At 39.0% G+C, this 18,801-nt stretch overlaps 1 pseudogene; it reads left to right on the top strand.

Moving 5' to 3' along the window:
* The window catches only part of LOC139716951 (low-density lipoprotein receptor-related protein 2-like), a 116,840-nt pseudogene extending 100,151 nt beyond the window's left edge, over positions 1 to 16,689 (top strand).
* Positions 16,690 to 18,801: the final 2,112 nt, after the last annotated feature.

The following is an 18,801-nucleotide window of genomic DNA, read 5'->3' as shown; positions in this document are numbered from 1 at the left end:
AATTTGATGAGCAATTTCAGCTGATGAACAATATTTCAAATGATATCCTGTACACTTCTGTGGAAGAAAACTGCTAGCAATGGTGTAAAAATGTATAGCAAATTGCGATGCGATACCAGGAAAATTATTCCCAGTGCTGTATACCGGTATTGTCGGATTTTAGTGAATTAGAGTAAAATATTGTTGTTCCTTTGAGCCAAACTCTGCCATTCCCATGAAATATTTTGGCCTTTTGATTTGATTGTGGAATTTTGAAAGCCTCCTTTTTATTGCTGAGTTAATGCCTAATTCTGAAATTGACAGCACATTCCAGAAGATTTAGGATCCTCTTTCTCTGTCAAATTGGCAATCTTGTGGTAAATTCCCATCTGCATGCAGATTAATGAATAACCATTTTCACCTATCCCTTATCAAATATGATTTACATGTGCAGTGAAATTCAATGGTGCCAATTTAATATTGACAATTGAGATTTTACTTTCTGCAGCAAAATTCCTTCAGGAATTGATGAAGTATTGAACAATGCCACTGATGTACTTTACATGCCATATATTTTCAAGAGAAGTTTTAATCTCCATGCAATTTATGAAATATTAATCCCACAATATCTGACATTGCATACATGCCAAATGAAAACTGGAGCCAGTCATATGGCAAATAAAAAAAATTTCTGTGGCACACATAGAATTATCTTTTATTTGCTCTAAAACATAGTGATTTATCTTAATATATCTTCTATACTCAGAACCCTGCACATCCAGAAGCCATTGATGTTAATGTGTTTTTGGTTTTTGTTTTCCATCATGCTTTATCAGGTACAACTGTACAATGTGGAACCGACAGTTTCCGATGCAATAATGGGACTTGCATCAGTTTCAATGACGTCTGTAATGATGTCATTGACTGCCCTGATGGATACGATGAGCTAGGATGCAGTAAGAATACATCTGATCTATTCTGCCTCCAGCCGTAGATATCCTCTCGATTATCAAATGTGTATGATTCCTTGGACATTAATTGTGCAGAGATGCCACATTTCCGGAAATTTCCGGAATTCCGGATTTTTCCAAAAAGAGGGAAGCTTTCCAGAATTTCCGGCAAGCTGGCAAAAAATCGTATTTCTTGATTCTCCGGGAATGTGTGAATAACTACTGAGATAATGCGCCTATTTGCTCTCTCCGTCTCTCTCGGCGACCTCCGCACGCAATACATGCAGCATGAAAGCAACAATGTTTTTCTTTCAAAGCATTTGCCAATTTGATGAGTGTCATCATTGCATTGATTACTGTAATAATGCATATTACGAGCGCTAGTGCCGACGATCGGTATTACCCAGTTCAAATATACGGTCTTCAAATTGGCTTGTAGTACCAAAAGTAATCGCTTATTTCAGTTAACTTGAAAGAACAGAGATTTTTTCCCATAGAAAAGCACATGAATCGCGCGCCGCACACCGCGAAGCAGCTAGAGCTAGACAGGCGACCATAGTGCCCCGCGGCCTTCCGCGAGTGGGAGCCACATGCGGCGTACGTTTCCCTGCATTCTTCTAGCCGGCTCCAATCACGCTAAGATCACCGGGAGTCACTGATGGAAGCAAAATGAATTGATCTCGCCGTGACACGCAAGGTTTTCCAAATAAATCGCTTCGACTAGCCCAATGCATGTTCAACAAACTTTGTCTCAAATGAAAGGTTAGAATCTTACTTTTAATGTGATATGTGTTTTATTAATGTTCCATAACAGCAAAATCAAGAATTCTGAGCAAACAATTCTTATGTGAATGCTTGGTAGGCGCCATGCACAACGCTGCATAGTTAAGGCGTATTGCGTTATGCACGCACGTGTCGCAGTTTTTGAATGGGGAAATTGGGCGATGGAAATTCATGAAAAATAGTAATTCATGTTTTTCAATAAAATTACAAAAAAACAACAAAACAACAGTCTTCTATGCTGCATATAACTGATCATCTTCACATAGGTATTTACATATTGCTGTACAGAAATATCAGTAATTCAGTAGATGTCTATGTGAATGAGAAGTGATGACAAGTATGAGAAATATCAGTAATTCAGTATGTGAATTATTATACAGTATACTAATTCACATACTGATAGGTGTCAGCACTGGAATCAATTACATGTAATTAGCTTTACTGTACTATGTTTATTTTAGAAGCACGTGTGTAGTTGATTACAACTGGCTGATTACAACATGGCTAACCTAAAGTACCAATTATTTAAGCACAGAAATAGTGAAAATCCCCTCTTAGATATGCACCAGAACCCATAATTCTACTCCGAAAATAACAAAAAGTCCTTACCGTGGGAGGGGGGACACCCCCCTCCCACATCCACCCCCCCTCGGTCGCTTCGCTCCCTCGCATGTGATTTTCAGGAAATTTGGACAGCTCCCCGTGGCATCTCTGATTGTGCGAAGATATGATGATTTGAACTTTGATAGTGATTGTGGTGATGGTAGGTAATTATGACTACTGATAGATTAATTGTAACATTTGAGCAACCCTATTTTTTATGATGACCAGAATCATCTTTGTAATTATAGTGCTATTTTCATATTCTTGTCATTGATTATTTCATATTGATAATAGAGGTTTTTTTGTTGTTGGTGTGTTGATGATATTCAGATGGCTGTATTGATAATGAAACTACTCATAATGATGTGATGATAAAATGATGACAGTGAAAATGTTTGGATAACTCTTGTCCTTTAAGTTCCTCATTATTAGCTCACCTGAGCCAAAGGCTCAAGTGAGCTATTGCGATCGCCCTTCGTCCGGCGTCCGTCGTGCGTCGTCCGTCGTCCGTCGTCCGTCGTCCGTCGTCCGTCGTCCGTCGTCCGTCGTCCGTCGTCCGTCGTCCGTCGTGCGTCGTGCGTAAACTTTTTACATTTTCATCTTCTTCTTGAAAACCCCAAGACCGATTTTCATCAAACTTGGCAGGTAGCATCCCTAGGGGGTTAGGAACTCAATTTGTTAAAATGGGCACCATGCCCCACCCAGGGGGCCCCCAGGGGGGCCCAAACCCCCAAAAATTAAGGAATCTGTAAAAATCTTCTTCTCTAGAACCAGAAGTGATAGAGCTAAGTTAATAATATGAGTTAGTACATTGATGACTGTAGTTTCAAGTTTGTTCATGGCAGAATCAGGGGTGCCCCCCTTGGGACCCAGGGGAGGGGGGTGGGGAAGGGTTCTAATGGGGCCTAAATTGTACATTTTCATCTTCTTCTTGAGAACTCCATGACCCATTTTCACCAAACTTGGCAGGTAGCATCCCTAGGGGGTTAGGAACTCCATTTGTTAAAATGGGCACCATGACCCACCCAGGGGGCCCCCAGGGGGCCCAAACCCCCCCAAAATTAAGGAATCCGCAAAAATCTTCTTCTCTAGAACCAGAAGTGATAGAGCTAGGTTAATACTATGAGTTAGCACATTGATGACTGTAGTTTCAAGTTTGTTCATGGCAGAATCAGGGGTGCCCCCCTTTGGACCCAGGGGGGGGGGGGGGGGTGGGGGTGAGGAGGGGTCCTAATGGGGCCTAAATTGTACATTTTTATCTTCTTCTTGAGAACCCCATGACCCATTTTCACCAAACTTGGCAGGTAGCATCCCTAGGGGGTTAGGATCTCAATTTGTTAAAATGGGCACCATGCCCCGCCCAGGGGGCCCCCAGGGGGCCCAAACCCCCCAAATGAAGGAATCTTTAAAAATCTTCTCTAGAATCAAAAGTTATAGAGCTGAGATAATACTATGAGTGAGTACAGTAATGACTGTAGTTTCAAGTTTGTTCATAGGAGATCCAGGGGTGCCCCTCTTGGGGGTGGGGGGGGGGGGGGTTGGTTGGAAGGGTCCAAATGGAGGCCTGAATTGTACATTTTCATCTTCTTCCTGAAAACCTCATGATGGATTTTTGTCAAACTTGGCAGGTAGCATCCCTAGGTGGTCAGGATCTCAATTTATCAAACTGGGCACCATGCCCCACCCAGAGGGCCCCAGGGGGCCCCAATTCCCCCAAATTAAGGAATCTTGAAAAAATTGGGCCCTTATTGTACATTTTCATCTTCCACTTGAGAATGCCTCGTCAAATTTTGGTAGAGCTGTGAATAATTTAGATTAGTGACTGCGTGAAAGGTGAACTTGCGATACTCAGGTGAGCGCTAGACCCGCGGGTCTCTTGTCCTTATCACAATGGTCATTATATTCCTCTATTTTAAATGTCTTAAAGTTTGATTGTTTGTGGGACAAGTTTTGTAAATTAAGCCATCAATTTGATTTTCCACACAAAGTTGATCTACATTTCCATATCATGTTCTCAGAGTATGATGCATTCTGGGTATCATAACTTTGTCCACCAATCATCCATCCTCCAGATAAAGATTCTTCATGTGCCGTGGACAATGGGGGCTGCGAGCAAGTGTGCACGTCGGTCACAGATACCACCACCATCTTGTGCCAGTGTAGGGCGGGCTACGCTCTCTCTCGGGATGGCCGCAGCTGCGTGGGTAAGTCGGAGTCATTTGTGAAAATTTATACAAATTTATGCAAGAAATTGGACTTGGGTGATTATCAAGTCATGAAAGCATACATTTAAAATGATCGATTTTGTGATAGATAGTCTGCTCTGATCTTCCCACATTAGACTTGGTGTATACCAGGGTTGAAAATCCTGTAGACTCCCGTAGAAATCCAGTAAGAAGCCCGTATTAGTTTGTAATTTTTTTTTCTATTTCTGTTTCTGTTTCTTATTGAGACCAATAAAAACTCCATCCAAAAGTACATCAGTTAAATGCCTACATACAATGTATGTGCACCAACAGAAATCCGATAGAAACCCATAGAGTTTAAACCAAATGGATATCCAATAGGTCTTGTTGGTCCTGTTGTTTTTGTTTTTTTATTTCAGGGAACCCATGCAGTGTGAGAGCCTATAGGACGTTTTATTGGTCCTGTTGGTTCCAGTTGCTTTTGCTGGTTTCTATTAATTTCCTGTTGAGCCCAATAAAAGTTAATCCATAGATGCAGTCAGCCAAGTAATGCATATTCATGAGGAATAAGGCTGCATGCAATATCATTTTTTAATCCTTTTTGAATGTGACGTTTATCAAATATGAAAATAAGCATTGTGCGTGTAGATTACAGGCCATAATTTTTTTGTTGTAATATTCCTTTTCATTTATGCATCATCATATTTCATTATTTGATATTAAATGTTTCACATTTCTTAAATATTTCAAATTTCTATTTATTACATCCATTCATTTTCAGTGCGAATGTGCAGTCAATTTTTGGGCACAATTAGCAGTAGTACATAAACAAAATTCATTTCTTTTTCTGTTTCCTCCCCCACCAATAAAAAAGGGAATTCCTTATTGTACTTGCGATCTATTTTCTAAGTTGCCCAGTATTTTAGTGTGTTTTACTAACAAAACCTAGTGTTTTGCAGCGAATTTAATGACAAACTTCTAAAATATATTTGGATATGGTATTGGTATTGAGCAGCATACAAATGTAGACTCTTAACCTAACACCACATTTTGACCGATGTTAAATTGGTTATTGTATTTTTTGATGCAGAGGAAGAAATTTAGGATCTTGCTTATGAGGCTGAATCAAATTGCTTTTTTCTATTCTTTTTCCTGCAGATGTGAATGAATGCCTGGATTTTGTATGCATCCAATCCTGCACCAACATAAAGGGGAGTTATCAGTGCTCCTGTGCCGAGGGCTACGATGGCTTGAACAACACGTGTGATGCACAAGGTATAAACACAGATGACTGTAACATTTATTATTTACTATTTGCAGATGAAACAAAAAACCAGCCTTAGTGCTTCAACATAGTTCCAAAATGCAAGTGAGGGATAGAAACACCCAAAATAAAAATGTTAATCCATATAATCAGTGTAAAAAGTGACAGAGTTTCAAAGATTTGTTGCTACCATCTCTGGATATTATGAAGACAACATCATATTATGATGTCATGTATGGAAATGACATAAAGAAAATATTGACAGAATTAAACATAGCTATATAGTTTTTAATTTCTGTTAAAATTATAGAGTGCTTGACTTACCTTTATCAGGAAGCAGGGGAAACAATATTACCCCTAATGTGTCAGTAAGAAGTCAAGAGAAAGTGTACTTTTCATTAAAGAAATGATATCTTGTGGAGTTCTGTTTATGTTTTCTTTATTCTTTTTAACATGTGTGACATCACTAACTGTTGTTATCTTCTCATCCAGTGATGGCTGCACAAAAACTTTTAAATATTCATTACTTTTGATCAGATTGTCTGCTTCTCTTAAAATTTTCACTGATATGTTTTCTAGCAATATTGCTTCCTTCACAATTTACGCAGTCCTATGTATTTGGGTGAACTTGTCATTTAAGGTGCAGAGAAAGACTGGCGTTATGCTTTGCATGGTCTTGAGACAGGATGAATATGTCAGTCTTGTTCATTTTCTTTTCCTTGTATTCAAATGGCTGTAACTGAATTCTTGGACATGTGTTGTTTACAGGAGCTCAAGAGTACCTGATAGTGGCCGATGGTCAGACTATATTCACAAACCGCGACGGGGAGAGGAACAAGGTCGTTGACCATCAAACAAGGGTCAGTGGTCTGGACTACATGCTGGAAACAAGTGAGTTTTTTGCTTTTGTGTTTAGATGCTAACTGTTTATGTTTACCCATATCAAGCATTTTTGTAGATGCATATGTAAGGCTGTACAATTGCTGTTCGACATTATGTTTCATTTGTTTTTCTTCCTCTATGTGGATGACCTTATGTGATACTGTAAAAGTGGAAATTTTCGCAGTGTTGAAATTTTCCTGCATTTTGCGCAACCAGAACCTAGCGCAAAAATAAAAGCACCCAAATATTTTTGCCTGCCATATGTTCCAGTAGTTGATGTCTTGATTCTGCAGAATTCAAATCATGCAAAACTCTTCTTACCCGGAGCGTGAAAAATGAGTCGAGCGAAAATATCATAGCTTTCACAATAGCATTTGCTTATTCTGTCGCCGTTTTCATCCAGCGATGCCAGCGTACGATAAGCGACGTAGCGAGCGGCGCGAGTGCGAGTCGAGTACAAGCGCTCAACTAACCTCTTTGATTTTACTCGATACATGTACTGTAGTACACTGTACTAGTACTGTAGTCGCGGGGATGTAACACACCAATCGGCCTGGGCTCTGTGTGTGCGGTGCGTGCGATGATACTGCTATATGCGTAAACATGTCTGTACTACGTAGCAGTATCATCGACGAAGCACACACAATTCAGGCCGTTCAAAATGTGCATGGAAAATTGCGAAGATATATTCGCGCGTTTTTGAATTCACGCTAGCCGAACGTAGCGCGAAATCCGCGAAAATTAATGTACCGCGAAAATTTCCACGTGTACAGTATTGCTCCAGTTGAAGGCAGGTTGTTCTTTAAAGCATGGCAACACAAAAGGTAAACTTAAAAAAAAAAAATGCGAGATTTTGTTTGTACAGTCGTTAAGGGGGGGGGGAAGCATGATTTTTGGAGAAAGATGCAGAAAACTTATAAATATGTGTGGAAACAAACACTGCAGTATATACAGATGTAATTTATGGGAAATCATGGTGGTGGATATAATTCTGTAGAACTTTTATTGGATACACAATTAAGAGAATTAGTCAATCAGTGTCAGTGTGATCGAAAGTATCTCCCTGTCTCATGACGTCTCTTGATGTCTTTCCTCAGGGTATGTGTATTTTGTGGACAGCGAGGCTCGCAGCATCAAGCGACACTCACTGGATCTCGACAGCAGCTTTGCGCCGGAGAACCTGGCGGTGGATAACGTCTTCCGACCCATCGACATCGCCGTGGATTGGATCGGAAGGTAACTAGATTGAGGGTTCATTCCATAGTCTCATATGACACCAGCAGGGTGAGAGATACCACAAGTGTATAATTTTCCCCTGAAAAAAATATACACTGTACACCATATACATCAGCTGTAGGCTTACACCAAAATATTGTCATCCATAACACAAATGCAATGTTAATTTATCTTACATGTAGGATTTTACTAGATTGCGTCTCCAAAAAAAAAAGAAAAAAAGAAAAAAGAATTACGTATACGCCATTTAATAGCAAGTCAAATTATTCACGAATTGGGACTTTGCGACAATTTTGTGAGTAGTTGAATTCATGATCAAGGAGTACAGTACTGCAAGGATAAAATCTAAACGTGTACGTCTCATTCATGTTGGAATTAGAATAAGATTTTCGCATGTTTTCAAATTCGTGAATATTTGAGAGGAAGAAAGAGAGGGAAGAGAGAGAGACGGTTGGAAGGAGAGACTATATGTAAGATAGGGAGAGATAAATAACACAAAGTGAATTATTTATACTTTTCTCTCTCTCCAGAAACATTTACTTCACAGACCAGGGGTCACCGACCCTCGTCACAACCCGGCGTCGGCGCAGGCGACAGGTGGCATCTGACCCCTACCCAAAAATTGCAGTGGCCAACTTGGAGGGTCACTTCGAGATGACGCTGACCAAGCAGAATGTGGAGTCACCAACAGCACTAGTGGTCAATCCACGCAGGGGGTAGGTTTGGGCTCATTTTGTAGGCATATAAGTTATAGAATTTATATTTACATACAGGGTAACTACAAAAATTATAATTTCTTGTGATTTCAGTGTGATTATTATTTTTAATCATTTGTAGAATCTGCTGACCAAGCAGAATGTGGAGTCAGTGACAGCACTAGTGGTCAATCCATACAGGGGGTAGGGGCACACTTTCTTTTAGCAAAATCAAGATATTAGTGGGGTTTTTTTGTGTGTGTGGACAATATGTTCATTATTTCATCTGTACTTCTGCACAGCACGCTCTAGTGATCGTGATACTTCAAATCTTCTTTTCTCTCTTTTGCACCTCCTGCAACTTGCAACTGCACCTCCTAATTCCCTCTTATTTCAGTCACTTTTTGAATGGGTTTGAATGGTCCAATTTTAACAAGCTATATATCATTTAAAGCTTAGAACTTTTTTCTTTTTAATTGCAGTATGTAGAAAAATATTAAATTCACTTGGCATGCTTTTTGTGAGTTTTGACCTGGGCAGTCACAAATGCACAAATCTTGATTTTTTTTTCTGCAGATATGTCTACTGGGCTGATTCTGGATCGACCGTCGGGAGTGCCTTCATCGGCAGGGCCTACATGAACGGCGAGAATTCCATCCAGATCGTCCGCAGAGGCCTGGTGCAGCCCACAGGGATGACCATCGACTTTGCCAATGACGACCGCATCTTCTTCATCGACCAGAAGCTGAACATCCTTCAAGGGATGGCGTTTGATGGGAGCAATCGCAAGACACTGATGAGTGGAGGTGATTGTACAAATGATTAAAAATGATCGTCACACTGAAATCGCAAAAAATTATCATTTTTGTAGTTACTATGTAGGTATATATATGTTCTATAACTTATATGCATACAAAATGAGCCATAATGTATATCAAAGTGTATCTGAACCCTGAAATTTGAATTTGAGGAGTGTAAAGACATGTCCTTTACCCTAGAGAAAGTTCTTGCTCAACGCAAAAAGTGCCCATAACTGAGAAATATTTTTTTTTTTTGAATATTGTCCCTTGATCATGCATGCTGCTCTAGTAGCTACGCTAGCCCATTGATGTGTGCACGATTCCTTCACTTGCCTCTGTTTGCAAACATTTATATCAAATACTTTCTATAAGCATTGCCTAGTACTGAATAGAATGCCTACACGTACAGCTACATGTATGTGCATGCGTGAGCCTGTCAGTTTGACAAGTGATACCAAAAATCAGAGTTTGCACAGAAAGTTATCAAACTACACAATCGAATACAATCAATAAAGCCAGATGACTAGTTTCAGATCAAGTCGCCTGTAATTTTAGGTGTTTTGAGACTGATCTTTTTCATTCAGTATCACTCTATGGAAACAACCTCGCACTCAGATTTCTCAGAGATATTGCTAATACAATAAATACGATGTCAGAAAATTAATTTTTTTTTGTTCAGATGCACTTTGAGCGTCAACAAATTATTTTCCTTTCTGATGATAAGAATGATGATTACACTCTCTAATAACACAGTGTTAAAATGATAATAAATGATAGTGAAGGCATCACTGTTTTGTCTTCTTCTGCTTGTACCAAAACAACAAATAGCATAAATTCCTTCCTCTCACCTTGGATTCCCATGTGTGTTCCTACCTTACAGCTTTGTTCAATCCATTCCAAGTGGAGGTGTTTGAAGACACGTTTTACTGGACGGCCAGCTCGACGGGAGAAGTCTTGGCGGCGAAGCGTCTAAATACGGCGAAGAACGTCACTGAAATTCCAAACCTCGTCAACCCAGGCGGAATCCGCATGTACCAGTTCCAACGCTACCCACAGCACTGTAAGTCAATGATATACTTTATATGCTAGAGGTACTTCATGGGTTTTTCATTTTCGTAAAATTTTTTTGAGTCAGGTGCTATCCCTGAATTTAACATCATGAAAAAACTTTTATCTCTGATCCAAACATGCGTATGTGCACATTTCTCTCTTCATCACTCTCCTTCAAAATCATGAATGTAACCACTGGCGAATTTGTCAGGAAAACCTGACCTGTAAAAAGGTAAACTTGTTTGATATGTGGAGATATCTCATTATATCACAAAGTATCATACTGTCAGATAGAATAATTCCTCAATAATTAGACACCGGGTTCAAGAGGACCCCAAACTTCTAAGCTCAACAAAGTCTTCCCAGCAAACCCTTAATGCATTATTTCTGCCACATATTTAGGTGCTCAGACTAGCTGGCTTTTGTATTCGTCATATTCTACCTGGATACATCTTCCCTTGTCCCTTTTCTATGTAATTGCAGAGTAAGGATCCTGGCTTGAAAAGTTTGGCATTTCTCTCCATACGGAGAGGAAAGCATGCTGTAGTAGATAAAGGATTGATTATAGTGACCAGGGTAATGATATACGGTATTGTCAAATGCACCAAGCTATTAAATATTGTAAAAAAGGAATATATACCACACAACCACTTTTAATACGAGTATTGTTGTTGGTGGTGTTCCAATGATTATTTTGTATTAATGTCATTATTATCATACAATGTCTTTATCATTTCTTTGTTGTACTGTATTACTTATGCCATTATTTTCATCTGCCAATATCATTAAATCATGATCATCGCACCTTCAAATGACATAAAGTCATCACAGAGTTCTATTTTCCAGACTGAAGTCCAGTGGCGATTTTATATTCCTCTTGGAAAATAATGGAAGCTGACATTCATTGAATGGATACATACTCAAGTTGTATCAAAGCAATGTAACTTCTACATTTGAAACTATTGTCTGAGTGACAATTCGTCTGGAAATAATTCCTAACAGTCCTACAGATGTGCCTTCATTTGATTGGTATATCAACGCATCAGCATTTGTGGCGTTTTCTCTGAATATGTTTTCTACTCTGAAATCTTTTTTTTTGTGGTCATTTATGTTTCCGTCCTAATATCTCACCCAACCCCAGTGGCCAACCCATGCATCAGTCGCATCTGCAGTGGGCTGTGCCTTCTTGCCCCTGATGACGATGGTGGAGTTACGTCAAATTGTGATGGTAAGTTCTCCTGACATCAAGATATTCATCTCCTAATATCCTTAAAGTAGATTGCTGTTCAGGTGTTGTGTTCTTAGGAGGACATTGCTATGGGTGGGTAGCAAAATTCCTACATGTTTCTGTAGCGAACATCATAGATATATCCCTTAGTATTGTGGGAGGTTTTTAATTGTATTCGAAATCACTTTTTTTTTGTCTTCACTGCTTGGAGTCATCCGAATAATAGAGAAGTCCAGGTAAAGAGAGGGCCGGGTAATCTAGGTTGGACTGTACAAGCATTCATTACTTCCTATCAGCAGCCACAAAAAACATATCATAATTAATTTAAGTCATTTGCTTGGGTGACTAATACTTGGAATGAAAACGATGTAGTGAAGAGTGAGAGTCATTGTCATGATACCACAGTTACTCTGTCCTAAGTATACATTTATTGCAAAGGAGGATGGAATATACTCAGAGTGAAGGTATACTATGATGGCAAGATTTGGTATGGGACAATTTTGTCATCTCCTTTCTCATAGTCAGTAAGAATTAATTCCTGGGGGGAAATGTATTTTTTCTTTTCCTGACATTTTTTTTCTTTTCCTCACATTTTTTTTCTTTGCTGTTCACAGACTGCCATTGTGAAAATGGAGGTATATGCCTAAGTGATGGAAGCTGTAGGTGAGTTTATAGAGTCTGTTGTTATCATTCATTCTTTCACTTGTGACCTATTCTTGCCCTGATTCATGTATGCATTTATTTGTTTGTGAGATCCTCTACCTTTTTTGTGCTCAGACATGTGCATGTAGTTATGATTTTGAAATTTGGCCTAAAAAACTGTAAGATTGTCTTCTGGGGCATTACATTGCCTCTGTCAAAGAAAGGAAGAAAATGGTAATTAATTAGTGATTAGGAGGATTTAGTAATCTATCCTCATTGATGGATAGTTCCCAAACGTCTCTGTCAATCCTCACAGAAAGTGCCCCCGGTGTGCCTAATGGTAGATTCAGCACAGTATGGGTTATCTGTACATACAGTGATGTACATGTACATATGTATATACAATGAGTCATTAATATGAAATATATAGCAGCAAGGACATTGAAATAAATACCTGCAGATGTTGAACTTATATTTTACCTTCTCAATTGCTGTTCTGTTCCTATATGTCCTTTAATTATGAGATCTGTGGTGTCAGTAAATGTGTATTTGTGATAGATGCACTGTAACAATTGATCCACTGTTCATTCCTTGCTTTAACAGTGGAGTTCTGATATTTTCTTGACCAGCTCTGCATGTGCGTGTGTGTCTGTCTGTATGTATATTTGTGTGCATCACCGTTGGCCATGTTTAAGTTGGTAGAAGAACTCCATCTCTGTGACCTGATAAAATAACACACTGTATTAGAAAGAGCTCCAAATGTGATTGTAAGAGGAAAATAAGAAATACAACATGAATGATGTGCACAACTAGAACAAGCTAGTACACTCCTACATGTAATTGCAGGGCAGTTATAATCATGACCTTACATCGCTATCTACAAATTTTTGTTTTCTTTTTGAGTGCATGTCATCTGTGAAGACTGGACGAATCACACATTGTCATCACTTTATCACAAAGACTAAATCCATCGTTTGTTGTAAGGCACCCTCTGAAGAAAAAGGACTTATCGATAGTATTCATTGTCATTGCATGTCTGTCAATAATGATTTTCTCTTGTAGGTGTCCCAATGGTTTCTCAGGAGACTCTTGTAGAGAAAGTGACAAACGAGGTAAGTGATGATCTGTTGAAGGTTTTTTTGGGGTGGGGGTTGGGGGGATATCAAGGGGAGGAGCAGGGAAGGGAAGGAGAAAGAGAAGGAGAATCAAAGTTTTTTCTAATGTTGTGGATTTGGCACTTTTAGCACAAAAATCTAAGCACTGTGATAAACAACTTGATTATTTAAGTGAGTATAGATTCTGTGAATTTCTGAATTTTTACTGGATGATTTGATATCCGTACACATTTCTCCTCCCATTTCTTCCATCCTTCTAAAGAATACATAATATGCAAACGAGAAACATTTCAGAGTTAATAATTCAGATGTATAGGTCGTCCGAGAAGCTACATAGGTAGGAGAGCTAGCCAGCTCGATCTTACTCTATCTGGGGTCGAAGTGCAGTATAAAGTATGTACATGGGTTTGTGAGTGGATTCTGCTGGATTTGCATGTGCCTTTTGGAACAAAACAAATAGATTCAGTGCTTCTTGGAACAGACTCATTTTTCATTGTCTGATTTCTCCATTTTCTCGCAAGATTTTCACTACTTTGAAGAGTTTAATGTATTGGAGTTTCAAAAGTGAATACATTTCTGTCAAAAAAATCAAATTTGAAGGAAAAAAATTTAGCATAATATTTTGGAAAAGCTTAGAGCTCTTCATACAATGTACAATGTATGTGTGAAATTTATCATCATTAAATCTGTCTTTTTCTGCTATATTGATACATTGCTTGTTCTTACACCGTGTAATCTTTGTGTTAGGTGTCTGTGTTAACAATGTTTGTGTTTACACCTTGATTATCGTCTCTCCTGTCCACAGGTGCATCCAATGTCCCCATCCTGGCTGGTGTATCATCAACTCTCATCGTCATCATTCTCGTCCTTATGCTTCTCTTGTTGCTCTACGCCTACAAACGACGGTAAGTGGAAGCAGCTACCTGCCTCCCATGGTGTAGCATGGTGTTAGTACAGTGTATGCACCATGTAGCTTCCATTACATGACCCACCATACTCCATTGTGCATGATATGGTGTATGCATCAGTGTATGGTAAATGCAGTGTCAAAATGATATATGAGGTGTTATGTGTTGACATCATACATTATGTTGTATAGCTATGTAATTCCTCTTAAGGTTAACTATGTGGTGTGTAAAAATGTACTTGGAATACCATAAAAGTGAGCATTTGTGTTTAGGGCTTAATTAATTTGTCACATTTGGTCTGTTGCAGTATTATGTTTTCTAAATTTCACTAAGTGATAACATGTTGCTATTAATTATGAATTCATGTAAAACCAAATATGTTGAGGTTATCTGAACATTTCCACTTTCGCACTGTTGTCAACTTGTGGGTAGTGTGTAAGAACCCTCAGCACCACAAAAACATATTCCAGATTTTTGCAGGGTGTAAATGAAGGAGCCATAGATTACTTTAAGTTCCACTCCACACAGAGCCAAGTCAAAGAGAGAGACGGCAGGCAACGTCTCGTACAACAACGGAACCACCAATGTTGAACTGGACAGAAACAGGTTTCCTCCCACAAACCAATCCAATCCGGTGTATGAGGTAAGCTGATCTCACCCACATTCTTGAAGTCCACTTTTAATCCCTTCCTATCGATACCCCTCCCCCTGCCTCTTCCTTCCCCCCTCCTGGCCCGACTTGGATGTGCTTTGGAATTCCGGTAACAAATTGTATACAGCTTTGAACACAGTCCATACACGGCCGAAGAATCTTGACTGGAGTCGAACATTATCAATGAGGGTGTACTTTCATGCACACGTTTGATGACGCACAATTCCATTCTAGCAGGCCTGCACTAGTCATTTTCAAGTGTACCCAGGTGGGCAGCAAATGACGATCAATTTTAATCAGGCCAACAACCTTCCCTACCAAAGCTACCTGTTCTCCAAAGGGGTGGCATTCTGTATCTAGGGTGGCATTCTGTATCTAGGGAAACTCCAAACCATGATTCGTTTGATGGTGATGAATAAAGTCAAAACAAACAGAATAATAAAGCTTCCTTTACAAAAAAAAAAGAAAAACAATGAAAAAGTCATGGAATTAGTATGCCATAAGGACTTGTAAAATACACATATAACTGTTACTCACAATGACATGTGAATTGAGTAAAAACGAAGATGATGCCAAGCCACACAAGTTTCCCTTGGCTATGTGCATTGAAAAGCAAATTGGTCATGTGAATGAGGGGCTCAATCTCAAACTTCTGCGATCACTTTTTGTGAGCTACGTAGTTCATAGTCCATTGTGCTTCTTGCATTGTCTGTATATGTTTTATGCTTTTCTTCAGTGCCCATAATCCATTATTACCCTCCTGTAAAGGAATATCATTCTTAAAGGGGTAGGGAGTAGAAAGTTGTTTGAATACTGTGGCAATTAAGCAACGTGCATGGGGTACATGCAGAAGGCATCAAAACTGAGTGAATTTCAAGAGATTTTCTTTTTTAGGTCCAAACGAAATACACCGTTTAGATATTAGAAATGTAAGTTGTTCAAGACAGTGCCATTGGTGGCTATACAATGTGTTTGGCAGGTAGCCAGGTAACTGATATACTGTACCCTTGTAGGTAAGGAATGTGATGTTGCAATTATTTGTAAGGCCCCACAAAAGGTATAGTTCATAACATACCTGTACTGTCAAGGGGTACCACAGGGAAGTTATATCAGAGTTACATTTGTCCAAGAGCTCAGGTGAGGGTGAAATAGTCCCGTAGTCTTCTGGTCTTAATTTTCAGATACATTTGCCACCTTAGCAACTGCCACTTGCGGAAAGGACAAAACAATTATACATTTATGCCAACACCTGGCACTGAATTATGAGTTAAACACATACAGGTTGTCAAACTAGAAAAGATCAGAGTATAGGAGCAGAAGTGTGATGTTCTTGTCCCCCTCTCTCTACAGAATGCTTATCCTGCCACATATGAGAATCCGGGCTTCGTGCCACCAATGGGCGCAGTCGGGGGAGGGCAGCCCAGCTACCCTGCTGAGAAGACGGGCCTTCCGGACGAGGTGGCGGGACCCCTCCCAGACAAAGAGTTCAGCGACGCGGAGAAACTCGCAATGTACACCAGCACCATGTACCCGGACGCACCACCCCCACACGCCTTCATGCCGCCGCCCCCTCACAGCCATATGCCGGAACCGCCCCCCGCCTACTCGGCCGAGGCGCAGCAGGGGCAGCGGGTGGATGACATGCACCTCGAAGTGGGTGCCCCGCCTGTCGGAGGGGATAACCGGGGACTGGTCGACAACGAAGGTCAGGAGTAGAGGCACCTAACTCCTTCTTAAGGTGTTCCTTGCTGGAATGCAAATCGCTCCCTGTTAAGTTCTATCACTTGAGGAGCATAACAGGCACAATGTTAAAAAAATCAACAGTTTACAATTTAGTACTTGAACTTGATATGATCCAGGTAATGTCGAATATTGATGTGAAATCTCTGTATTCTGACCCTGACGTATAATATACATTTTAGTACTTTCAAAATTGTATATCGTGATATATATATGTGACAAAAACTTATCTATTTTTCCATAGTAAGCAATTTAAGATACCTCTTGGATGCTATATCATGATATATTTTCTGTGTGGAAAAAATATGTATTCTGTAGCAATGAACATCAATCCAAGTTTGAATGTGATGGCTGAAAGTATTCATTAGAATGAATGATGATCATGATGAAATATGGCTATAGCAGTGAAATATGAAAATGATTATGTGGGCATCATTTTTGTTTTCTTATAGAAACAGAATAGAAATATCTGCCAGAATCAGCTGTATTAGAGCAGAGAGTTTTGTTCCACTCAAGAGTCAAGTTTGCATATTGTGATTATTTCTTTTCACCAGGAAATCAATAAAGTAATCTTGTGCTCTCCGCTGGCAGACATACATGTATGTGACAGCCTAGCTTAAAACTCACAAAAAGTAGGCCAAAATGAATTTCCACTTTCCTACGTACCGGTAGTTTAAAAGACCTGGCAGGTATTCTTTGCTTAGCGTTAACATTACCTACTCACCATAGGTCTCCGACAAAGCCTAGCACCGCAGGATTAGCACCAATTCATGCTCAATCTGCCTGAAAACTGAACGGGTGCAGGCAATGATTAATCAATGACATCAAATTACATTACAACTGGGTGCTGTTAATCTATTGATTTATTTCCCTTAACTGAATAACTAGAACAGGAGTAAAGAGGAATCTACAATCAGGGGGAAAAAAAAAATTCTCATACATGTGCACTCGCAAATATATCAGAGTATCAAATATGAAAACATTGACTGTGTGTGTATACACTGACCTTTTGCATTGTTTTTGAATGTGAATTTGGGTAAAACTAGTGCCTTCTTTTTCACACGTGCGATGAACTTTAGAAGACGATATTTTTCTACCTGTATTTGTACGGATTTGATCTGAGGAAAAGGACAATTTTTAGATTTACATAACTATGTAGAGTTCTCAACAGGTTTGTGAATGTTTGAATCTTTCTTTTAAATTAATTCATATACAATGTATATATATACACAGGGTATATCTAAGATGCTAGTTTCTGTTTGAGAAAATGATGCAAACTTAAAGAGGACACAGATTGCAGGTATCATTTTGCAGAAATAAAAATGGAAAAAAAAAAGATGACACTGATAAGGCACACTTCTGCAGCACAGCTAATACATACAAGGTATGTACAGCTGTATACTCTTCTGCACTGTAATAGGGTACTTCCCACTGCATATTTTGTTAGGGTTTTTTTTATCATATTTACCAAATACAGAAATGTTTGATTCAAATGCATTTCTGGGAACAGTGTTTGATTTTTCCTGAAGCTGTTGTTCTTATATCTTCTGATATCTTCTGTGATACTCTGTTGTAACGTGATACATAATGCACTCTGTTCTGCCGTGCCATGAGTATCTTTTTAGGCAGAATGAGCACTTCATAAGAGTCTTTCTATTATTATTATTATTATTATTATTATTATTATTATTATTATTATTATTATTATTATTATTATTATTATTATTATTATTATTATCATCATTATCATAATTATCAGTTCTATTTCACACTGCTGCAATAGAGAGAAGCACAATTTCTGCAATTCTCTGAGAAGAAATTCCATTATAGTACTGACCACAATGAGATGCTGAGAAGTCCAGTAACAGCTGGTATTCTTAATTTACATGTTTCAAAGTAGATGGGTATATTGTAGTTAGTAGTAGTAACTAGATTTTATTGACTACAACTGTATATAGGATGATGTGATGATAGAGAAGAGAAATATTAAATTGGCTGGACTAATTTTACAATTTGACAATTTGAAGACATAGAATTTTTCAAGTACTATATGTATGTAATCCACTGCACTCCCGAAGTGGATATGTG

Source organism: Diadema antillarum, unplaced genomic scaffold (assembly GCF_040938485.1).
Source record: "Diadema antillarum isolate AM-2024a unplaced genomic scaffold, OU_Dant_1.0 scf00000071, whole genome shotgun sequence".
NCBI classification, from domain to species: Eukaryota; Metazoa; Echinodermata; class Echinoidea; order Diadematoida; family Diadematidae; genus Diadema; species Diadema antillarum.
The sequence above is the reverse complement of the archived record's forward strand: the minus strand, read 5'-3'. Positions and strand labels throughout refer to the sequence as shown.